This window comes from Hylobates moloch, unplaced genomic scaffold (assembly GCF_009828535.3).
Source record: "Hylobates moloch isolate HMO894 unplaced genomic scaffold, HMol_V3 SCAFFOLD_21, whole genome shotgun sequence".
Classification (NCBI taxonomy): Eukaryota; Metazoa; Chordata; class Mammalia; order Primates; family Hylobatidae; genus Hylobates; species Hylobates moloch.
This window is the reverse complement of record NW_026652296.1, coordinates 20,317,874-20,344,021: the sequence shown is the minus strand read 5'-3', so window position 1 is coordinate 20,344,021 and position 26,148 is coordinate 20,317,874.

The window sequence follows — 26,148 nt, the reverse complement described above, 5'->3', positions numbered from 1 at the left end:
CTACTTTCCTTTCCTCACTTTCTCCTTGTTCTGATCTGCACCTTCCAAGTCAAACGGATAAGGCCCTCAGTTCTTGCTTTAGGCTCTGTTTTCTCAAGAACACAGGCTCAGCCTGTTTTCGTTTTCAAAATAAGAGAGATGGCCAAGCGCCCTCAAAGTTACTTCTGGGTCTGAGATTCCAAAGTCTTAGTTCTAACGTTCAACAGAACCTTGACCAAGAGTTTTCACAGGTCGGACACAGTGGCTCACGCCTGTAATCCCAGCACTTTGGGAGGCAGAGGCGGGCGGATCACGAGGTCAGGAGATCAAGACAATCCTGGCTAACACAGTGAAACCCCGTCTCTACTAAAAATACAAAAAATTAGCTGGGCATGGTGGCGGGTGCCTGTAGTCCCAGCTACTTGGGAGGCTGAGGCAGGAGAATGGCGTGAACCTGGGAGGCGGAGCTTGCAGTGAGCCAAAATAGCACCACTGCACTCCCGTCCGTCTCAAAAAAAAAAAAAAAAAAAAAAAGTTTTCACAAAGCAAGCAACTCATGTCCATCATGAATATAATCAGGGGCACCATTTCAGTTGGAATTTTTTTTTCTTTTTTTTTTTGAGACGGTTCTGTCTGAGTGCAGTGGGCTCCGCCTCCCGGGTTCACGCCATTCTCCTGCCTCAGCCTCTCTGACTAGCTGGGACTACAGGCGCCCGCCACCACGCCCGGCTAATTTTTTTTGTATTTTTAGTAGAGACGGGGTTTCACCATGGTCTCGATCTCCTGACCTCGTGATCCGCCCGCCTCGGCCTCCTAAAGTGCTGGGATTACAAGAGTGAGCCACCGTGCCCGGCCGCATTGGGGAATGTTTCTAAGAGGTTTCTAGAATTACCCCCACTTTACATATGGGGGAACTGAGGCTCAGAAAGTTTAACTCACTTGCCCAATGCTATGTAACTAAAAAGAACCAAAATTCAGACTCAGATAGTCTGATTCCTGAGCTTGTGTTCTTTGTCACTACTGAACACTGTGTCTCTTAGACTCTTGTGGATTTACTCTTCAAATAAATTTTCCATTTCTTAAAGACTAGAAAAAAATCCGAAATGGAATTATGGGAGAGAAAAGCAAAATGACATCTCCTGGGCTGCACCAAAAATACGAGGGAGAAGGGCAAGAATAGTATGCCCTATCATTTAAGGAGCCAAGGTCATATATTCAACAACAAGTTGGGTGTCCCACATTTTAGCATTCTTTCCCTTAACTTTTCCTTGTAAGACAAATCTGTAAGCCAGAAAAACATTCTTAGTAAGAAAAAATAAAGCCCTGATTTGGGTTACGAAAATGTGGCTGCTGTAAACCCAAAGAAAACATGTCAGTTCAACTCCACCTAAGATCGTTTTATGCCCCAGTATAAATTCTAACATGAGCTTCAGGAGTGGTATGTGAATCTTGTTTTTGTTGTTGTTGTTTTTTCTTTTATCTTTCTTTTTTTTTTTTTTTTTTTTTTTTTCAGATTCATGAGTCTTTTAAAGAGCCGGTCATCCTAGCCTATTAAAAATTTTAATCTTAATTTCTCTCCCACTTCTCCTACTCTCTCCAATAATGAAAAAAATCAGACCTTAGCCATTTGTTTCCCAAAAACATGAAGCCTGTTTCATGACTATTGGGAGCAGATGTTAACGTACATCCCCCAGGAGTCAGTGCAGTTTTGAAATCATAACAGGAGCAGACAACTTACCTCCAGCAAGGCTATTAGGTGCAAGAGGTCAGAGAGATACAAAACAGGCAATCCCACTGGCCGCTCTGTCCCTGAAATGCCTGCCCTTCCATCCACAACCCCAACCTTCCACAGGGCTCATCATCCTTCACAAATGACCCCCAATCTTCTCCAAGTAAATGACTTGAGTTTCTCTCATACTTTCTCAATGCATGTGACTGTTTAAGGGAGGTTACCAAGAAAAATTCTTCCATACACAAGACAATTCTCCCACTCACATTTACACACAAGCACACAAATGACCTCATGGTTTTTGAGGAAGGTCAGCTCATGTTTCAGAATCTAATAATGCCTAAAGCAAGAGCGAGGAGGGGTGTTGTGGCTGTCAGAGGCATGGAAAACCACAGCTTGTTCAGGAATCTTCAAAGGGCATGCGCTGGAGCTTTTCAGGATTGAGGACCAGAATCCACATGGTCAAAGACAATCTCAATTTTGTATATCTTTGTAGCTTTAGGGTTTTGAATACTTTAACTTCCCAGGAAGATATATGAGATGAAAGCTTCGCAACAAGTATTGAATGAATTAACGTACGAAATGAATGAATTCAATTGTCTCCCCATCCGTGATAAGTACAAATTACTTATTCCTCGAAGACAACCTGATGTTGATGTTTTTGAGGTCAGGCAGCCCCTTTATCATTTACAAATAAGTGACTTTAATCTCCTCGAGCTTGTCTTACTTACTGGCACAAAGAGCTTTATAATCTCTATCTCAAAGAACATTGTGAATATTGAAGGGGCTCTATACATATAACTACCTGACACACAGAGGGGCTCAGTTATTGCTAGTTTACTTTCCCTCTTTGTCTTCTCCATGTTATCTGAATTCCCTAGTCCATAATGCCTGGTTCCACCAAGTCAAGGTCAGTGCCTTGGGGTCCTGTGCCAGTTTCTGACCAGGAAACACTGTACCATAGAGTCCTCCAGATCACAGACTCTGAAAGCCAACTTTTTTTCACTTGAATACCAGCTCTATCCTTACTAGCTGTGCAACTTTAGGTAAGTTACTTCACCTCTATGAATACCTGCTTCTTTTCCATCTTTCAGATGGGGACAATAATAGTAGTTACTTTGAAAGGATTTTGTGGACACATGTAGAGTTTAGAATTGTCTGAGCTGAGAACTACTCAAAAAGTGTAACTGGTATTATGTCATCTATATAAGTCTACTCTACGTGAAATGTGACCTCCTCAAGCCAAGAACCAAGGTTTCAGTCCCTCAGGCCCACAGCAGATACTTTGTCATCTAGCCTAACTCTCTAAGCACTTTCTGCTATTTGGGCTAAGGCTAGCTTGCTCTCCTTACCCCGTACTGCCCACCGTCTCATCTTTCCAAACCTCAGAGAACTTGGGAACTTTCTGAGCAGGCCCAGGAGTTTGGGAAGTGCAGCATCATTGGAGCACATAGCAAGCCTCTGAGGCCCCTCTTCAGAATCCCAGGCCTTTGAGAAGCACACAGTGAGGCCTTCCTGCAACACACTCTCCTCCCGTTAATGAACCCCTTAGGTTGGGTCAAGTTTCTTGTGGAATTCATGACATTTTTAGCTTCATGACAGTGCCTGAACCTCACCTCCACCCCACCCTATTTTTCTGTGTGTGTGTGTTTTTTTAGGTGAATGGGTACATGAAGCACACATTAAGGTTTATTAAGTAAGAGACAGAAATGCTTGCAAAGTTTTACTGCTCCTCCCAGGCCCATAAACAGTTCCTCAATCCTTCTTTTCAAGGTAATAAAACCTGGAGGGAGGTGAGCTCTGGGACCCATGGGGTAAGGGTGGGTTTGCTTCCAGCCTGAGGCTGAAACCCAGGGTGAGCCCATGCAGCCTCCTTCCCTGCTCCATCCCCAATGGGATGGAAGTAAAGGGGGGAACCCATAGAGCTGAGCTGATGGAAACCCAAAAAGCCTGCACCCCCTCAGATTGTATGTAAAAAGCAGAGAAGTGCAGATCTCAGAGAGGCTAGAGGCAGCCTGGGGACCCAAGAGGAACCTCGGGAAACTGCAGTCAGAGGCCCTTCATGAGGAAAAAGGCAGTACAGAGCAGAGGAGAGACCACAAAAAATGAGCCAGAGTGCTGTGTCCTGATGTGTGCTCTGATGCTTACTGGTTAAGGGGCCCTGAGCAAGTTCCCTGACCTCTCTCAGCCTGTTTCCTCATCTGCACATGGAAATAATGAGATACTGGGATGTATGCATGAGGTCATCAGTGCAAAGCAACACACACCCTGCCAAGAAGGACCCAGGAGAATGGCATGGCAAATCATTACTTAAAGAGTGGGTTCAACACACAAGTCCTGAAGGATTATTGACATGAAGCTATGTGGAGTTAATGATAGCAACCAGAGAAGTTACCCACCGCATGTATGTTTTGGTGATAGGCTTGCCATCTTCTCAGAGAGCCCAGAAGAAGGCATAACCAGGAAAAGCCCTCAAGGATGTTGGCAGACATCAGGGGTGCTAAGAAGATGGGCTAGAAGCTCTCCAGGGGTTGGCACCTGAGGAGTCCACCTATCATTGCACCACCAACTTCCTCTTCTGGCTTGTGCGCAGAATCAGATGGCCCTGATTTTGCCCAGTGATCATCCCAAGCCCAGAGCCAGTAGTGCCTGGACCCGGGCTAGGATGGACTTGTGACCTGTAACCCTGTGGCGTGCAAGACAGTATATGATGATGCACTGTAGCAAGGAGGGATATAGAGATCCATGTCTGGGCTTAAAAACACATCGGCACAAATAGAAAATTGGAATTGTGTTTTAAGAGTCACACTCATAGGCCGGGCGTGGTGGCTCACGCCTGTAATCCCAGCACTTTGGGAGGCCGAGCCAGGCAGATCACAAGGTCAGGAGATGGAGACCACCCTGGCTAACACGGTGAAACCCCGTCTCTACTAAAAAATAAAAAAATTAGCCGAGCATGGTGGCACACACCTGTAGTCCCAGCTACTCGGAAGTCTGAGGCAGGAGAATCGCTTGAACCCAGAAGGCAGAGGTTGCAGTGAGCCATGATCATGCCACTGCACTCCAGCCTGGGCGACAGAACGAGACTCTGTCTCAAAAAAAAAAGAGTCACACTCATAGTAAAGTGTCAAGGCTTGTAGCCATCAGTTATGTCTTTTATGACCCTTGACTAAGTTAGGTTTTTTACCTTCAATCAGTTAAATTTCCATTTGTGAGGCATGTTAACAAAACCACATTTCATTTCAAACATTCAAGGTATTCTCTAATAGATCACTGGCGTCTTCCTTTTGGAAAAGTTACAAGAATGTGCGCTCCACCCAGTTGAAAGATGAAGCTAAAACCAGAACTAAAAATTGATGTAAAAAGTCTGCTAGGGAGCACTGAAATCAATTAAAATACAGGTAAGATTAAATCGTTATTTTAATCTTTGTAATAAAATCATGTGCCAGAGTCAGTATTTTGGAGAAAGTCAGTATTTAAAGTAAATAACAACAAAACAACAACAGCAATACTAATTATATACCAATATTTTGTATCTGAAATTACAGAACCTGTTAAAATACTGCAACATGGAAGAGGAAAATGGTAGAGAAGAAAGTAAAAGTATGAAAAAATTCTTAAGCAGGAAGAGCTGAGTTTAATGCTGGATACATAAATTATAAAACAATAATAATAATAAAGAATATAAAGGTATTAAAAACACCCCACAAAAAGCAAGGAAACCAAGGAAAAGGTAAGGACATGTTAAAATAAATTTTTAATCAAGGTGATAGAAGAGTGAACATAAGAGTTATAATTTTAGATATATCTGTAAAATATCTGAAAACAAAGATTCTTAAATTGAATCAGAATCAAAACTTAAACAGTCCTCAAAATTTTTGAAACTGAATTATCAGTTAAAATAAAATTAAAAAGTAAATAATAGTCACACTACTTCTATGAGACAAAAGACTAACTTGGATAGAAAAGCCCACTTTCAAATAATAAAAGTCCAATCCGCAAAGAAAAAATGAGAAAAAGATGCAAGGAATAATAATAATAAAAAGTTAAGTGTTCATCTCTCAGTTTTTAAATTATAGAAGATTTTATTTTCTTCATTTGGTTTATCTGCATTTTCTACATTTTATTCGGTGTACACAGCAGAAAAAGAGTTGTAACTTTCCCTTCATTACCGTCCCCATTTCCAAATAAGCAAATGCAACTCAGGTGTCCTCTCTTCCTGGAAAAGCCCCTGACATTACAACCCCACTCCTAAATGAGCCCTATGAGGTACCCTTCTTAGGGATGTGCTAAGCCAGCCCCCATAAACTATGAGAGCAGGGTATGCACACCTCTTCCCAGCCCCATGTGCAGCCACGTCAGGTTAGTAGCTTGAAATCCACCGGGGTGGAAGCATTTACACCATGGGAATCAGCAGATGCTACAAATCAAGATCTCTCCCACCTACAGCCAGTTAAGTATTTATTAGTACACCACTGTTTACGTTTCTAGAAATCTGTGCATGTCCTTCCATAATTTTTATCATCTTGCACTACAATGTTTTACTTGCGTTTTTCCACCACAAATTCGTGAACACCTAAGAAGCAGGACATTTCCTATGTTATCTCTTACCCACACCACAGCACCTACCACATAGCTGGTGCAAGGAAAGAGACAAAAAAGAAGGAAGGGAGGGAGAAGCCAAAGAAGGGAGGGAGAGAGAGATAAGGTAACTGCTTTCTTCCTTCGAATGTAATAAAATTGGCTAATTATGTATAAGTATCAACCACAGCCCATTCTTTGGAGCATGAAATTCTTCCAACTATCACCAAGAGAAAGATCTAGGTTTGTTTGCTCCTGATTTCTAAGAAGAAAAGGGCTTTGCAAAGCAGCCCCTTACCTCTGGAACTTCCAGCCAGACTAGAAGGTAGAATGGAGTTATTATTGAAAAGACATTCTTGAATACAAATTAGCATAGCAAATCCCAGTTTTCCTTAGGACATTTCCTGGGGATTAACAATTTTAAATCTGTTTCCTCATTCAGCACATGGGAAACATGAGAACTCTCCCCTCACTATACCTTCTGTGATTTCATTGAGGACCAAGTATTCAGAAAGGGCACCATAAACTTAAAGTACTTGAAAAGTGTACCTATTTGGTTCCTCCTCACTTTCAAAATGTATTGGAATCTCTTTCCGGAAAATTAAAAAAGTATGTATTTTGCTATTATACCCTAATAGGTATCTTTTTGGTAGTAACTTGTTCATGCTTATTAAGATTAGGTATTATAATATCATCATTAATATAAACTCCTCTTCTCCATGAATATGTAGACCCATAACAGAAGAAGCATCAGAGGCCAAGAAACCTCATGAAATTAAACAAAGCAAACTGTAAAAGAGTGGCAAGCTCAACCAGCTTAGCTAGTTTTTCTGATACATACTAGATATAACCACTGAGCTGTTATTTCCATTGTCCTATTCAAGTTCCTTCAGGTTATGTGTGCCAGTATGTGTGTATGGCAGTGCTGCATAGAGGAGAGAAGGAAATGGAAACCACTAATTATTGAGTAGCTACTGGACTCACTTACTGGCTCAACAAATATTGACTGAGCGATGTGCCAGCACTAGCTCAGCCCCTGGGGATACAGATGAATGAGACAAACTTTCAGAGTATGCAATCCATTGGAGAAATGGGACAGAGCCATAATAAGAAACACGTAAACAATGTAATTACAGATTTTAATAAGTTCTAGTAAGAAGTGAAAGTGTTGTGATGCATTGTAAAGGGAGAGGGATGTAGTATTTAGGAGGAACAGGAGAGAGTTCTCTGAAGAGGTGACATATAAGCAAATACATCAATTAAAGGGTAACAAGAAGTTGGTTAAGCAAAGGTCCAGGAGAGAAGCATTCCCAGCAAAGGAAACAGCAGAGGCAAAGACCTTAAGGTATAAAAGAACTGAGCACATGCAAAGAACATAAATGAGGTCAGTATGGCTAGAGAGGCTGAGCAAGAATGAGTGTGGGAAATAAAGTTAGAGAGGCATTCAAGTACTAAACATATAGGACATTATAAAGAGCTTAGATTTAAATGTAAGTGCAATTGAAGCACTTGAAGCAGCAAAGAGATATGGGCTGGATTCAATAAAAGTTTTCTTCTGTATATTATATGAAGAGTGGAGTAGAGGGTGCTTGGATAAGAGCTGGGAGACCAATTGAACTGCTGCATGGACTTCCTTTCATCATATTCTGGGATTCGGAAGCAAAAAAAGAATTTAGTGCATGTTCACTGAATCCACTGTAAAGTTTTCAAATTTGAATCCATTTGCCCAAAGGAAACATTAAGTATCTTCATACCTTTCTCATATGTCTGGCTGTGAAATCTTGGGCAAATTATGTCACCTCTCAGAACCTCAGTGTCTTCATTTGTAAAAGTAGTTTAGCTGAATCTTCCAGAGTATCCGGTAAATGTTATACTCCTTAATTTCTTGGAAAGGAAAATGACTCAGATCTGCTGGAAATAGACCAGGTAGCTCCAGGCAGTTCCCTGGGCCAGGACACAGCCAAGCTTGGGTGGAGCCTCAAAGGGGCCAGGGTGGAGACCCAGAAAGACCTAGATACCTGATTATGCATGCAAAGTCCCACATCCTAGACACAAACCTTCAGCTCAGGAATGTGGCTTAGGTGGGGCTTGCTACCCATGGAAATAGCAGAGAGAAAACCGGAGGCACTATTAATATTTAAATAATTGTAGGGTGGAGGGATGTTGCTAAATTAGCAAGCGAAGGCAGAAAGCATGAAGGCAAAGACTGATAGAATTTATTTCATGAAACATCCAAGGCTATCTTAGAAATCAAAAATAAAATCATGAATAACCCAATTTAAAATGGGCAAAAGACGTGAACAGGCATCTCCTAAAAGACTGAGCATTTCTGTTACTCTGGAGAACCCAGACTAATGCATAAACAACAAAGCAGTGTGTTAGAAGCAAGGATCATGATTAATCAATTCTGTGTACCTGAGATCTGAACAAGAAGAAAAAATAGGAAAGAGAAAAAGATAAACCCTTGCCAAATTGTTAAACAGTGTTAGTAATCAGGAAAATACAATTTGAGACAACTATGATCTACAATTTCACACACCCTCAACTGGCAAAAATTGAAAGTTTACAATACTAAATTATGGAGAGTATTTAGGTCTACAGAATTTCTTACACACTGCTGGTGGAGCATGACATAGTATTACCACTTTGGAAAATAATTGAGTAGTGTCTTCTAATATTAAACATTTTTATTGTCTATGAGCTAGCAACTCTACTCCTGGATGCAATAATACACATATATCAAGACATATAGCCAGGAATATTTAGAGCTACAATGTTTATAATAGCAAAACCCTAGAAACCACTCAAATATCCATTAATAGATATTCACAAATGATAAATGCATGATATATAATATGTAAAAATGGTATATTTAGCCAGGTGCAGTGGCATCATACCTGTTTTCCCAGCACTTTGGGAGACCAAGGCAGGCAGGTCATTTGAGGTCAAGAGTTAGAGGCCAGACTGGCCAACACGGTGAAACTCCATCTCTAATAAAACTACAAAAAAAATTAGCTGGGTGTGGTGGTGCACACCTGTAATCCTAGATACTAGGGAGGCTGAGGCAGGAGAATAGTATGAACCCAGGAGACAGAGGTTGCAGTGAGCTGAGATTGCACCAATGCACTCCAGCCTGGGTGACAAAGTGAGACTCCATCTCCAAAACAAACAAACAAAAATGCTATATTTATATATTATATATCACGCATCTGTCAAAATGAATTAAGCACAATGATGTTACAAGTAACCATGTGATAAATTTTAGCAAAATTACATTAAATGAAAAGAGTACCAAAGATTGCTCACAAGTTCTTTAAGTTACTGGAAAAGTTATATATTTTTTGTATCAGAACTGATATATGGTTTTGTATCAAAACCCATATCAGTTATATGAGTTTTATGTAAGTAAAAATTCATTGAACTGCATACATAATATTTTGTATATGTTATTTGTATGTACATTATAAATCAATTCTAGTTGTTTTTTAATGAATTGCATACCCTTTTTTTTGGGGTCTGGGGCGACGGAGTCTTACTCCGTGGCCAGGCTGGAGTGCAGTGGTGCAATCTCGGCTCACTTCAACCTCCACCTCCCAAGTTCAAGCAATTCTCCTGCCTCAGCCTCTCAACTAGCTGGGACTACAGGTGTGCGCCACCACGCCTAGCTAATTGTTGTATTTTTAGTAGAGATGGGGTTTCACCATGTTGGCCCGGGTGGTCTTGATCTCTTGACCTCGTGATCCACCTGACTCGGCCTCCCAAAGTGCTGAACTTACAGGCCTGAGCCACCGCGCCCAGCCCCCCTTTTTATGAAGTTATGAACCACAATTTTTAAAACCTATCTTGTAATACTAAACTCCACTTTTATTTAATAAAACTAAATAAAAATGGATTCAGGATGATAATGATCTCAGAATAGAGAAGGTGAGAATGGATTGAAGGGGGAGGACCAACCATGTTTATATGTGGCTTCTTGTGAAGAGACTAGCTGAATTGGGGAAGGAACTTCACAGATATCTATTTAATAATGTAATAACATTATTGAAATTGCTAAATTAAACAAAATTACAAACACAGGCAAAACAACTAAATAAAAGGAGGATGTGATAGTTAATTAGGAGGCCATGATAGTTAATTTTATGCATCAATTTGACCAGGCCATGGGATGCCCAGATATTTTGTTAAATATTACCTCTGGGTATGTCTGTGATGGTGTTTCTGGATGAGATTAACATTTGAATTAGTGGGCTGTAAAGAAGATCACCACCCTTAATGTTAGGTGGACCTCATCTAATTCGTTGAAGGCCTGAATAAAGTTTTAGTAAGAAAGTATTTTCCCTGTGCCTGCCTGACCTCAAGCAAAGACATTAGAGTTCTACCTTAAGACCCAGACTGAACCACATCATCAGCTGTCCTGGGTCATCAGCTTACCAGCTGCAGATCCTAGGACTTCTCAGCCCCCATAATTTTTGAGCCAATTTCTTATTTTAGATAGATAGATGGATAGATCAATAGATAGAAAAATGGAAATATATGTATCTTAATATATATAGAGAGAGATAGATGGATATATAGGCTATATAGATAGGCATAAATAGACATGAAGATAGATGTAAAGATACACACAGATATATGTGTGTGTGTATTTGTATATATATGTGTATATATGTGTGTATATGTATATATACATAAATACAACCACAAACATATCCTATTATTTCTATTTCTCTGGAGATCCCAGACTAATACAAAGACCATGTATGAGCAACAAAACTATGTGTTAGAACAAGGGATTATAATTGATCAATTCTGTGTACCTGAGTTCTGAAAAAAAATAAGAAGAAAAAAAGATATGTTTTACTGTGGGAAACAAAAACAGAATAAAAATTCTAAATCAAGTGATAAACTTAGAAGAAACATTTTGGTATCTATACATGTAACAGAAAAAAAGTTAATACTTTGAACATACAGTGAGGAATTCCAAATTGAAAAGGAAAAAGCAACACTTCAATTGATAAAATGTGTAAAACACTTGATCAGAATTTTTTTAAGTAAAATGTAAAAGGCAAAGAGAAAATGTTAAAGTTTACTTAGAAACAGAACAAAAATACCTTTTTTACATATATCTGAATATCAGGAGCCAGATTTTTCATTATTATAGAAGTTTACAAATATAAAAATGAAAATATTAGTGTTTGTACACCTAAAAGGCCTCTATACCCACAGTATTCAGATCTTGGCTTCTAAATACTATTCTCCTTTAAAGTATTGAGGACTTGTTGGAAAATAGGCAGACTTCAGGGATGAAGCAGAAAAAAATAGAAGGTAACTCTGAAACATCATGTTGCATCAGGAAAGAAGAAAGTGTTCAAAGAATGATAGGGACGTATCACAAAGATACGGATGCCAACTTGAAGAGACTCCCACTGGCAACATCTGGGACAATTTGAGCATCAAAAATGGATGATAACAGTCAATAAAATAAGAATCTATGAGTCTGTGATAATGTAAATAATCAATTAATCAATTTGAATGAAGAAGAAAGTCTTCCTTACAGAATATTGCCAACTTATAAATGTAGGAAGAACAATAAAGTTAGAAAATTATTGATAAATGCTAGATCCAGGGGTTGAATGTTTGATGAGAAATAGTATATTTCATAGTCTCAAATAATTTACCTACAAAGGGAGCACCAGTGGAAAACCAGTAACCTTATAATGGAGAATCAGACAGATATCTACTGAACGAAGTGACTAAAATTAATACCTCTAAAAATGGACAAATAAATATCATCACAACATTACTCATTTAGTTTTTCTGCCAAAAAATGCATATCTGAATCTAACCATGAAGAAACATCAGACAAACCCAATTTTAGGGACATTCTACAAAATATCTGACTTGTACCCTTCATAAATATCAAGGTCAAGAAAGGCAAATAAACTGTTTCAGAATAAAAAAGACCAAAGAGACATGACAGTTAATGCAGTGTGTGATTCCAGATTAAATCCTGGAGGGGAAAAAACAAATCATTAAAAAGAATATTAGACAATTGATCAAACATGAGTATGGACTATAGGTTAGATAACAGTATTGTATTAATGTTAATGGTTAGGTAAGAGGATGTTCTGTACATTCTCAAGTATTTAGTACAGGGGCACAGTGTTTCTAAATTTTGTTTCATACAATTCAGGAAAAAATTATATAAATAAGATAGAGGTAGAAGTATGAGTGTTATGTGTAGAAAGAGACAGGCATGTATAATGATTATACACACATACATATACAACAAGTGAAGAAAAATGTGAAGAGGAAGCATTGATGAATCTGTATAAAAGATATTCAAGTGTTCCTTATACTCTTATTACAAAATAAACAGTTGCTTTACAATATATACATACACATACATATAAACAACTATACTCTAAGTAGGTGGGAATTCAAGGAAGTAGGTACTATAATATACTGCCAGTGGGGAACATGTAAGTGGGTATTACTTTTCTAAATGTGGGCAGTCGGCAATATAAATCAAAACCAGTAACTTTGACATGGGAAAATAGAATTATGAAGATGAATGTGCATAAATCCAGAGCTACAATTCTCATAATACTGGAAATCTAGGAAGTCTAGAGATAACACAAATGACCAATAAGAGGAAACCAAGTGAACAAATTGTGGAACATCCATTTAGTGGAATAAGGATACAATCCTTAAAAGTTTTAGTGCAGAAAGCTATTTTATTACATAGGAATTTTATACACTATATTAAGTGAGAAAAGCTAGTAGTAAAAAAGAAGGATGTATAACTTGAACCAATTGTGCAAAAAAAAATACATACTAAGGTAGAAGACATTATTGGCCCTAGTTCTTGACACTTTTCTGGATCTACATCCTTTGCTGTTGACTTTGGAGTCAGTCATGAGCCTTGCTTTGACCAACAGAATGGGGCTGAAATGTGTGTGCACCAGTCCCAACCCTAGGTCATAAGTGCCCTCACACATTACGACTCATTCTCTTGCATTTCTGCCCATCTCCATGAGAAGAATATAACTAGACTGGTGGCTTTCATTCCCAGGAGGAAAATGAGAGCCACTTGGAGCAGAGCAGACCTACCCAGCCAAGTCCAACCTAGGTCAGTTAACCCCTAGCTGCCCCTTAGATTCATGAGATTGACTGCTGCATTAAGGCCTGAGATTAAGATGGCAGCATTTTCTGGAAATAGCTGATTGCTGTGTACCTGAAGTACACACCTCAAAGGCTTTTTAAGGGCTACCTCTGGGTTGCATTATTACAGATTATTTCTATTTTCTTTTTATGTGGTTTATCTATATTTTTCAAATATTTGAACTGCATATGTATTGTTCTTGGAATTTAAAAAAAATGACCTACAAAATGATGACAAGTAATTCTAATGAGCTCAAGTTCAGTGGATCTCAAAGGATTCCTGGAAAATGAGTTTCAACACTCAAAGAAATAGATAGCTTCAATTTATTAAATGTCCATTATAACCCAGGCACTTTCATAAGTGCACCCTCTTTTTTTGGAGGGGGTTGCTTCACTATTCACAAAGTAATAAAGTTATATAAGATGATTTCCATTTTAGAATTGAGAAAACTGTGATCGTATGAGTCAGATGTCTAAAGTTACTAAACTACAAAGTTTCAGAGCTGGAATTCAAACACAGGTGTGCCTGATGTGAATTCACCATCCCTGATTGATACAGAGACCTCTCTTTTCCCTGATCCAGACAGAATTCTGCTGTTGAGCTTAATAACTTAGCCCTCTATGGGGTCCTGAATGTGCAGCATTGCTCTGTTACTGTGAAATTACCCACACTATACACCCACCTCCCATAAGGTGGGATAGTAGGTTAAGAAAGCTGCAAATTCTTTGACACTTTTCCCATTCATAGGTGAAGTCTAATTCTCTCCCCTTTGAATGTGGGCTGTCCTTAGTGACTTGCTTTACCAACAGAATGCTGCAGAAATGAAGACCTGGGCTTCTGTGATGTCCTAAAAAGATTTTGAGCTTCCACCTGACCACTTGGAACCCCATCCCCTAACTCTGAGGAAGTCCAAGCCACCCTTTGAAGAAGCCCACATGAAGAGAATTGAGTCCCGCAGCAGACAGCCCCTGATCAGCTTCCAGCACCAAAGTGTCAGTCCTGTGAGTGAACCATCTTGGAAGTGAATACTTCAGCCCCAGCCCCAGTTAAGCCGCCCCAGCTCATAGCATGAAGCAGAGAGGAACTGACTCACCACGCCTTGCCTCAATTGCTGATGCATGAGCAAAGTGAAAAATTACTGTTGTTTGAAGCCATTGAGTTTGGTATAGTTTGTTGTGTAGCAATATATGACCGAAATAGTGAGTATCCTTTTTTTAAGTGATGAAGGTAGGGAGGAACAAAGGAAAGGGGGGAGGAAAAGAGGAAGGGAGGAAGGGAAGAAGTATTTGTCATATCATTTCATGGAGAAAATTGCATAAATAAGTAAATTCTTAGTAAGCAAATGCACCCTGACTCCTGAGCCTCAGTGAAGGGTGCAGTTTTAGCTCAACATCAGGCTCCTCTAAGGCTGCTCTCCTTGTCAGCAAGATCAGATTGGTAAAAAGGCTGAAGTTACTGATGCAAACCCGCATTTCTTCAGGCAACTGCAAAAGCAATGTCCACAGTAGAGAGGCAAAAGCTATGTTTATGCACTTTCCTGTGTATTTATTTATCCTGGCACAGGCATTTTCAAACTTGTCATTTTAAACCCAAGGAATTTTTCATCCATTTTGGAATTTCAATCACCATGTTACTGAATAAAGGAGATGATGTAGGGACAGCCAAGCTCTTCTGAGTGGCACAAATCCCATTGCCTTGGCCTCCAGGTAAGCTAGTCCCTGGTGACCTGCTGCCAAAAAGCATTCAACCAAAGGAAGCTGGACCCTGGCCATGAAGTGGCATTCTTGTGCAAGATGCTTATCTGAATGGCGGCATGCTTCTTGCCCTTGAATTGTGATTAAATCTTGATAGAATAGACTCTTCTCTCGGGGTCTCTAATTTCTAGAGTGGCAAACAGCACCTAAAAGTCCATCTGGTCTAGACACCTGACTCTAGGCTGAGAAATAAATAAATGTTCCAGGACAACTTGTATACCAGTCATTTGCCCGTTCTCAGATCTCAGACCCTTCCTCTGCTCAGCTCTATATTGTATATGGCTGACTTCTTAAAATTACATCCCCCAAATCTCTCAAAACTGGCTTATGATTAGGGTTGGCCCACCTTAATCAGAGGTACTGGTGGGAGACTGAAAAAGAGGAGGAAGAGAGAAGCCAGAGTGTCTTCCCCATCATTCTTTGGCTTAGGCCAGTGACTGGAACTCTCCTGGCTCCCATTGGTGCAGGATGGATTTAGCTCCCAGGCTCCCAGGCTCTGTTAGCTCCACCTCCTCCCCTCTGCACACACATCCCAAGTTTAAGCTATTGATTTCTTACTCCTGATGTTCTGGTGCCAATAATCATGTTTCTACCACTGATTTCTTAGCTTCTTCTACTCCAGATTAAATGTTTCCAATTCCATCCCATACTTTAAAGCTGCGGAGATATCTTACAGGATAAAGAAATCCTCATCAGTCTACCCTCCTTCAACCTGGTAGAATTATGGATCCTTCTTATCCATGAGCCCAGCTCGTCCATTGAATCTCATGAGGTCATCAGGGCTTGGATCTGAGTTCCTTGAGTTAGTATGTACTTAGCTCTCAAAATGCTCCATTTTAGAGTTAAGTCTTCTTCTGTGGGTAAGCAACTCCAGGTCAACTTACATAAGTCCCTGAAGGTTTTGGACTGTGCTGTGTATGCATTTTTATTAGCAGCACCCTGCCACCATCAGGCATAGAAGGAAAGCCCTGGTCCCATTCACTCTTCCCCCTCCCAACCATTCATCCATCCAACCATTTATCCACCTTTCCTTCATTCCATCCAATCGTCCATCCATCCATCCATTCATCCATCCAACCCCTCACTGATTCAAAGGATCTTACAAATTAAATTTAGAGATTCGGGAAATAGAAAGAATGAGAACTAAAATACACTTCACCACTTTTTACTTAACTGTGTGGTCTTGGCAAATTATTTACATTTCTGAGTCTTAGTGTGCCCATTTTACAGAATATGAACTAAGGATGAAATAAATCATTTAGCTACTTCAAGCCCCAGTTTTCAACTCTGTAAAATGGGATCAGTAATGATACTGACCCATTGGTGGATATCGTGGGGAATAAGTCAGATAGTCCCCTTAAAGTGCCTAACATATGACCTTAAACATAGCGAACAACAAATAAATGTCTATTGTGATGATGATGTTGAAGAAGAGGAGAAGGAGGAGGGGAAGGAGAAGGAGGAGGAGAAGGATGGAGATGGAAGAGGGGAACAAGGAGAAGAAGGAAAAAAGGAGGAAGAGGAGGCAAGGAAGATGATGCTATTCCCAGAAGCAATTCACAGGTCCCTCCACCTGGAAGTGAGTCCATATAAACTTTGAAAATTCCTGTGAAGTATTCTGTCCATCTCCTGTGGTCCACGCAATGCCAAAGGCCCATATGGATCAGAATCCATGAGGATAGACATGGAGACAAAAGTCACATGAAGTTGAACAATTCACTGATGGACCACCAGTAGAGGATGCCAACCCTCTGTATATGAGTGCCAAAATATAGCCCTCTCAGAATCTCAGCCCTCTCTGTGAAAAGGCAAAGCTACCACAGGCCAGACCCAACTTACGGTAACACAGGAAGACTGGATTAGATCATGTCTACAAAGCACTTTGGACTCCTTGGAGGACAGTCGTCTATAAATAGCAGGTGGTGGTATTATTATTAATCAGGCCAACTTTTATTGAAGCTAATTGCTACTGATGCCAATGAGACATTTATCTGGGTGTAGCCAAAGAATCAGGCTCTACAGCAGTGATCCATTATTTATTCATCATTAGATTAGCGGCCAAAAAATAAATGCATCTTATAAAAAGCAATAGTATTTATTGTCTACAAGAAGCCCAAAAGAGAAAAAAATATCATCTGTTTTTCTGGTCATAAAGACTTGGGTCCCAATGCCACTCCTGGCTGTGACTGGGTACATGATAATAAGGTGAATTCCTTAACATTTCTGAGCCTTCATTTCCTCTACTTCAGGGGTTGTGAAAATGAAATTAGGTGATGAATACTTGTGCCAATCCCAATGTCAGGTGTGAGGTAAAGGCGTGGTAGCTTCCAAGGCCCATTACTTTTTTTTCTTTTCTTTTTTTTTTTTTTTTGAGGTGGAGTGTCACTCTGTCGCCAGGCTGGAGTCCAGTGGCACAATCTCGGCCCATTGCAACCTCTGCCTCCCAGGTTCAAGCGATTCTCCTGCCCTCCCAACTAGCTGGGACTACAGGCGCCCACAACCAGGCCCAGCTAATGTTTCGTATTTTTAGTAGAGACGGGGCTTCACCGTGTTAGCCAGGATGGTCTCGACCTCCTGACCTCATGATCTGCCCACCTCAGCCTCCCAAAGTGCTGGAATTACAGGCGTGAGACACCGCGCCCAGCCCTAAGACCCATTTCTAATACAAAGGGCTCATCATTTGTTACCGTAAACTAAACTGTCTTGTCCACATCATCCTTTACCTCATCAAGTCTGGGATTTTATTACCAAGGAAATGGGTCCAGTTTGGGGGCCAAAGAAAGAGCAGGGAGATGTGTAACCAGAAATCCAAGGTAAGGTATGCATTATGCCACTAGGCCTTACTCTTCTTTGAATAAGGTGGACTCTCCACTCCCTAATTTCCTGTCCAGCTATGACTCCAACTAATGAAGAATTACTGTGGCCAATGCCATACTTTTCTGCTGCCTGAAGTCTAGCCAATAGCTGCCTTCCTCACCCATCTCTTGCTTGCTGGTGATTGGAGGGGAAAAAAAAATGGCTCACATGTTTGAACTGACCAATGAGTGAGAGACAAAAGCCACAATGATAAGACTGCCTTCTAGATCTGCATAAACCATAAAGCTGCCCCCAAATAAACACCGTTGACCCACCCTCTGTGAAGAATCATGGGTTACCATATCACCACATTGTTTGACAATCTCCCTGGGGCTCAGCAGAGAATAGCTGACCAAAAAAAAAAATTAAATTAATAAATAAATAAATGAAGAAGAAGAAGAAGACAGAGTCGAGATCAGCCTGGGCAACATAGCGAAACTTCACCTCTATGAAATGTAAAAAAAATAAATAAATAAAAATAGCCAGGCATGGTAGCATACACCTGTAGTTCCAGATACTTGGGAGGCTGAGGCAGGAGTATCACTTGAGCCCAGAAATTTGAGGTTGCAGTGAGCTGTGATTGCACCAATGGACTCCAGCCTCGATGACAAAGCAAGACCATGTCTCTTTTTTTTTTTTTTTTTTTTATTATACTTTAGGTTTTAGGGTACATGTGCACAATGTGCAGGTTTGTTACATATGTATCCATGTGCCATGTTGATTTCCTGCACCCATTAGCTCGTCATTTAGCATTAGGTACATCTCCTAATGCTGTCCCCGCCCCCCCACCCCCCACCCCACAACAGTACCCGGAATGTGATGTTCCCCTTCCTGTGTCCATGAGTTCTCATTGTTCAATTCCCACCTATGAGTGAGAACATGCGGTGTTTGGAGAATGGCCATCATTAAAAAATCAGGAAACAACAGGTGCTAGAGAGGATGTGGAGAAATAGGAACACTTTTACACTGTTGGTGGGACTGTAAACTAGTTCAACCATTGTGGAAGTCAGTGTGGCGATTCCTCAGGGATCTAGAACTAGAAATACCATTTGACCCAGCCATCCCATTACTGGGTATATACCCAAAGGAGTATAAATCATGCTGCTATAAAGACACATGCACACGTATGTTTATTGCGGCACTATTCACAATAGCAAAGACTTGGAACCAACCCAAATGTCCAACAACAATAGACTGGATTAAGAAAATGTGGCACATATACACCATGGAATACTATGCAGCCATAAAAAATGATGAGTTCGTGTCCTTTGTAGGGACATGGATGAAACTGGAAAACATCATTCTCAGTAAACTATCGCAAGACCATGTCTCTTAAAAAAAGAAGACAGAGAAGGAAGAGGAGGGGAAGGAGGAGGCAGAGCAGGAGAAGGTAAGGGAAAAGAAAAGAGGAAAGAAACAACAGAGTGTTGATTTTTTGCTAACAAAAGCTTTAAATTTAGTGACTTAAAAATACATATTTAATATCTTACAGTTCTGTAGAAGTCTAACACAGATATCACTGGGCTGAAACTGAAGTGTCAGCAAGGCTGTGCTCTTTTCTAGAAGCTTTATGTGAGAATCCATTTCCTTCTCTTTTCCAGCTTCTAGAGGCCACCCACATGCCTTGACTCATGGACTCCTTCCGTCTTCAAAGCCAGCAACATCACATCTTTCTGAATCCTCTTCCCTCGACATAATCTCTTTCTGATCACAGCCAGGAAATTTTCTCCATTTTTAAGTGTTCATTTGATCATACTGGGCTCATGAAGACAATCTAGGGTAATCTCATTTTAAAGTCAACTCATTAGCAAGTTTAATTGCATCTGTAACTTTAATCTTATTTTGCCAAATAAGGTAACATTTTTACAAGTCCTAGGATTTTTACAAGTCCTAGTCCAACTACCACAATCACTAACCATTTGCCTCTAAATTGGGCTATTTTTCCTCTGAATTACCAGGGTAAGGTTGATGAGTGTGGAGATTCAAAGGCCACATCCAAGACCTTCCGAATCTGATTTTTTTTTTTTTTTGAGACGGAGTTTTGCTCTTGTCGCCCATGCTAGAGTGCAGTGGTGTGATCTTGGCTCACCTCCGCCTCCTGGGCTCAAGTGATTCTCCTGTCTCAACCTCTTGAGTAGCTTGAATTACAGGTGACTGCCACCATGGTAGGCTAATATTTGTATTTTTAGTAGAGACGGGGTGTCATCATGTTGGCCAGGCTGGTCTTGAACTCCTGACCTCCAGTGATCCGCCCATCTTGGCCTCTCAAAGTGCTGGGATTACAGGTGTGAGCCACCACACCTGGCCAAGAATCTGACTCTTTAGGGATGGGGTCTGGGCATGGTAGATGTCAACAAGTTCCCCAGGTATTTTCTATGAACACTCAAGTCTGAGAACCTCTTCAAAACAGTCTTCCAACAAGGCCATTATCTTCCATTGGCAAATTAAGAAATTTCTGCATTTGTGTTTGCTTTGTTTGAAGTTGTTTCTCTAATCAATTGATGAGGCTGCTTGTAATTAGAACAAAATATTCCAATTTTAGATAGAGTGTCTAATAGTGTATCAAGTAACTAAAGTATGTACTCTGAAGAAGCTGCCACCAATTTTAGTTCAAAAAAATTCCATCTATAATCACTAAAGAATCTGTTATTTGTGTTTCTTTATACCTCGATCATTTATCAAAACCTTTTTCTGGGGTAAATCCTGTGCTTGCTGTTAAGATACTTCGGTCAATTTGTAGCTTGTAAGTAAAGGGCTCAAACCTTACTAAATGAACCCACATGGGATTGGTCTGAGTCTTTGAGACTCTAATCTAAAAAGAGTTCTATTGGTTTCTTTCCTTGACCTAGTGTCAGTCCATTTAGAACATAAGGGGTACTCCACTTCTAGAAATGAAGTGCCCTGTGTGCCCACTACCCCCTGACTGGTTTCCCTGACAGTAACTGAAATACCAAGACATTGGACTAAGGGCACAAGGTTGACACACAATACTGCATCTCCAGCCTGTGGCTCCCCCATACTCTCAAGACTAAAGTTTACTTCTTGCCCATTCATGACTACTGTATATGGAAGAGGGATCAAAAAAATAAAAAGCCATAAAAAAATCTAACACATGGACATATGAGAGGGAACAACAGACACTGGGGCCTGTCAGGATGGGGTAGGTGGTGGGGGAAGGCAGAGCATCAGGAACAATAGCTAATGGATGTTGGGCTTAATACCTAGATGATGGGCTGATCTGTACACCAAACCACCATGGCACCCATTTAGCTAGGTAACTAACCTGAACATCCCGGACATGTACCCCTGAAATTAAAATAAAAGTTGAAGAAAAAAAAGAATCTAACTGTTCTGGCTCTATACATATATTACTTCATTTAGTCTTCACAATTCTGGAAAGTGAACTTGACTATGTAAACTTACCTATGGAAAAACAGGGGATCAGAGAAGCAATCCCTTGCCCATTAATGGCGCTTAAAAGTGGCCCATTTGGGATTCAATTAAAAATGTCTCTCCTTCTCTTGGTGGTGGGATGTGCTCTGGAAAGTGCCTGAATTCTGTCAGTCATTCAAGCTCCACTCTAACCAGGTTTATGAAAAACAGAAGTAGAGCTTATACCCATTGACAAGAGTATTGGGAAGGGTAATATGCTTTATTGGGTATCTCTATTGAGGGGATATAATTCTTTACTTCCCTTTTATAACAAAGTACTGGCTTAATCAGAAAACAGTGTGAAATTCTGCATGCTTATGCAACTCTCAGCACTTCAGGATATGCACAGTCAAGGAATTCAATGGTAGAAATATAGGTGGGTGACAGTCCATCAATTAATTAATCAATTGAAATAATTTTCAAAATAAAATATGGAGTATCTACCATCTGCCAGGCACTGAGCTCAGAGTCTAGGGTTGAGTGGTTGTCTCAGTCTGATTTGCATTGCTATAAACGAATACCCAAAAGTAGGTAATTTATATAAAAGAGGTATATTTGGCTCACAGTTCTACAGGCTGTACAAAAAGCATGGCACCAGCATCTGCTTCTGGTAGGGGCCTCAAGAAACTTCCAATCATGGTGAAAGGGCAAGGGGAGCCAGTTTGTCACATGGAAAGACAGGAAGGAAGAAGACAGGGGAGGGGTGCCAGGCTCTTTTAAACAAGCAGCTCTGTTGTGAACTAATGTTGTAGGAACTCATTAGCATGGGGAGGGCACCAAGCCATTCGTGAGGTATCTGCCCCCATGACCGAAACACCTTCCACTATGCCTTACCCCAAACATTGGGGATTCAATCTCAGCATGAGATTTGGAGGGAACAAATATCCAAATTATATCAGTGATCCTCAAACAATTATTTGTTTGAGCTATATGACGTTGCCAATATTTGACCACCTCACCTATAGAAATGGCATTTCATATAGTTCAACCTATAATTACACAATAAACTATATTGAAATTGTGATTAGAGCTATGAACACTCAAGAGGAAAGAGGCCGGGCACGGTGGCTTACACCTATAATTCCGGTACTTTGGGAGGCCAAGGTGGGTGGATCACCTGAAGTCAGGAGTTCAAGACCAGCCTGACTAACATGGTAAAACCCCATCTCCACTAAAATTAAAAAAAAAAAAATTTAGCCTGGCGTGTGGTGGCAGGTGTCTATAATCTCAGCTACTCGGGAGGCTGAGACAGGAGAATTGCTTGAACCCAGGAGGCGGAGGTTGCATTGAGCCAAGATCATGCCATTGCAGTCCAGCCTAAGAAACAAAAGCTAAACTCTGTCAAAAAAAAAAAAAAAACTGACAGAGAAGCTGTTTGTCTGGAGCACAAGACATGACAGAGGTTGGCTCAAGATGTATCCATAGCAGAGGGCAGGGAGATCAGGCAGGGTCTGGCAGACCAAGGTAAAGATTTTGGATTTAATCCTGACATAAAGCTGTTAAAGAAAATTTCCCCAACATTTTGTTATGATATTTTCCAAACATAGAAAAAAGTTAAAAGTGTTGCACAACGAACTCCCAAATACTCACACTACCTGGATTTTTCAACTAAAATTTTGCTATTATCTGTCAAGTCTTCCATCTGTCCATCTATCCACTTATCTTATTTTTTGATCCATTTTATAGTAAGCGGCAGTCATCAGTACATTTTACCCCAAACTCTGCAGCATGCCTTTCATTAACTATGTAATGTTAGTGACATTACATGGTTAAAGAACTTAAAGTTCCATATTTGTACAGTTTGTTAAGGAACATGTGCATGACAGAAAGTCACAAATTTTAGGTGTCTTATTCAATGAGCATTAAAACATTTTTTTTTAACCAGAGGTGTAACTTGGCTCCAGCTTTTGGGTAATTAATGTCTGGGGATCATGGGGAGATGGGATTGATGAAAGAAATCAGTTGAGGGGTTATAAAACTAGTTTAGAGGGAGAAGATGCTAAGAAAATCCAGTGGTGGCCATTGGGACAGAAAGAAGAGGATGGATTTAAAAGGTGTTTTAGAGGTAAAACAGACAGACCTTGGTGATGAATTTGATTTGGGTTGATGAGGAACAGGCAGGGTCAGGTCGACTTTTGGTTTCTGGGTGGATAGTCTGAGATGAGCCAGACTTTGGTAATGGGATTGAGAGGAGAGTCATGAGTGCAAGTTTGGACATGGACCCTCAGGTGCAGACTTTAGTTAGTTAGAAAACAACTAAGGCCAGGCAGGGTGGCTCATGCCTGTAATCCCAGCACTTTGGGAAGCTGAGGTGAGCAGATCACTTGAGCCCAGGAATTGGAGACCAGCCTGGGCAACACAGCGAAACCCCATCTCTACAAAAAATACAAAAATTAGCTGGGCGTGGTGGCATGCACCTGTAGTCCCAGCTACTCAGGAAGCTGAGGTGGGAGGATCACCTGATCCCAGGAATTTGAGGCTTCAGTGAGCCATGATGACGCCATCACACTCCAGCCTGGGCAAGAGAGTGAAACCCTGTCTCAAAACCACAATGAGATACCATCTCACACCAGTTAGAATGGCCATCATTAAAAAGTCAGGAAACAACAGGTGCTGGAGAGGATGTGGAGAAATGGGAACACTTTTACACTGTTGGTGGGACTGTAAACTAGTTCAACCATTGTGGAAGTCAGTGTGGCGATTCCTCAGGGATCTAGAACTAGAAATACCATTTGACCCAGCCATCCTATTACTGGGTATATACCCAAAGAACTATAAATCATGCTGCTGTAAAGACACATGCACACGTATGTTTATTGCGGCACTATTCACAATAGCAAAGACTTGGAACCAACCCAAATGTCCAACAATGATAGACTGGATTAAGAAAATGTACTATCACCATAAAAGATGATTCATGTCCCTTTGTAGGACATGAAGAAATGGAAAAATCTCATTAATATCCAAGGACAAAAACAATATACCTAATGCTACATGAAGAGTTAATGGGTGCAGCAAACCAACATGGCACATGGATACATATGTAACAAATCTGCACCTTGTGCACATGTACCCTAAAACCTAAAGTATAATAATAAAATAAAAAAGAAAAAAAGAAAAAAAAAGAAACAAAGAAAAGAAAATAACTAACACTGAACTGAATGTGGAGTTCCTCTTGCCCCTCCCATCCTTCATCCTTCTCTGGATTCCACCCTTAGTTAACAACTTTTCCATATGCACACCTAGGGGACCAGAATACAGAGTCCTGACTCACTGTCTGAGGTCACTAAACAGCTATTTTGGGAACATCTGGAGGCTTGTCTTTCCATTTTCAGAAGGAAAACTGTAAACCCAAGAAACCTTAATGGAGGCCAGGGCCCACATGCTGGGCAAACTGGCTCGAGTGCTCCTGGGCTTCAGGCAGGTCCCGAAATGTCAAGCCCACTCCTTTCTGTCACCTAGAGCATCCCCAGGGGAATGGCCAGTTACCAGACTCTCACACGCTTCCCATTAGGTCATCTCTAATGCCAAAGAGGTGCCTGACAAAAAGACCTCATTGGCTACTAGGTGCTTCCGACTCAGCCATCGTTGGAGGATTGTGGGTTTGAACTGGCGGTCCAGACAGAAATTGGCTGACACCCACAGGGGATGCGTTGTTGCCCCATCTCAGGCTTTGAGTTCCTTGAGGACATGGATCACTTATCTCCATACCCCACAAATGGGCAGGAAATGATTGAGGAAGGAAGAATGAAGAGAGGACTTCCCACTCATCAGACATTTGTTATATTCCAGAAACCAAACTGAGCACAGGAACAAAAAGATGCATTAGACACAGACCTTACCTAGTTGCAGAGACAGGAATAGGAGATAAGCATGAAGAAGGTATGCAAAACGTGGAAAGACAACAAACATCTACAAGATCAGGAATAAGGTTCCCAGGACAGGCGACATTTGAGGTGGGTTTTGACAGAGGACCTGATAGAACTCAGGCAAAGGGAGGAATAGAAACTGCAACACAGGGGGGCGGAAAAGAAAGAGGCTGTGGGTTCAAATCCCAGCTCTGCCTTTTTATGTTGGGCAAATGAGGTCTTTCGAAGGAGGTTGCTAACTCCAGTCTCATACTGGCTGCTGTGAGCATGCAGTAAGATAATATATGCTCTGGGCAGATCATAATAAAAGCTCATCTTTATTGAGTTCTTACTGGCTTGTGCCAGAAACTTTCTATAATTTTCTCATTTATTGCTTACAACACCAAGTATTTGTCATATGGAGTATGATCTTGTAAATTAATTCATTTTTCACAGGAGGAAACTGAGGTAAGGAGATGAACTAATTTGGTAGAAATAGTACTTTAGCCAGGCAGGATGATGGCAGAAACAAAATGATTAACGGTTATGTTATAGCCCCTTCTTGTCCTCAGAGACTCTTCATTGTTTGTGGATCTTGGACCTTTATGAGAATTAATTTCTCCCCCAGACAAAAAAAAAAAAAAATGCTTATTCATTTTGTTTGTAAACTCAGGGAGTTTTTGGAACCCCCAAAGTCTGTTCACAGACCTCCACATTTATAACCCCTCTGACACCAAACCACCCGGCCACACTGTGCAGAACTCACTTACTCCATGTGGCCAAGGTGGGAGGAGAAAAAAAACT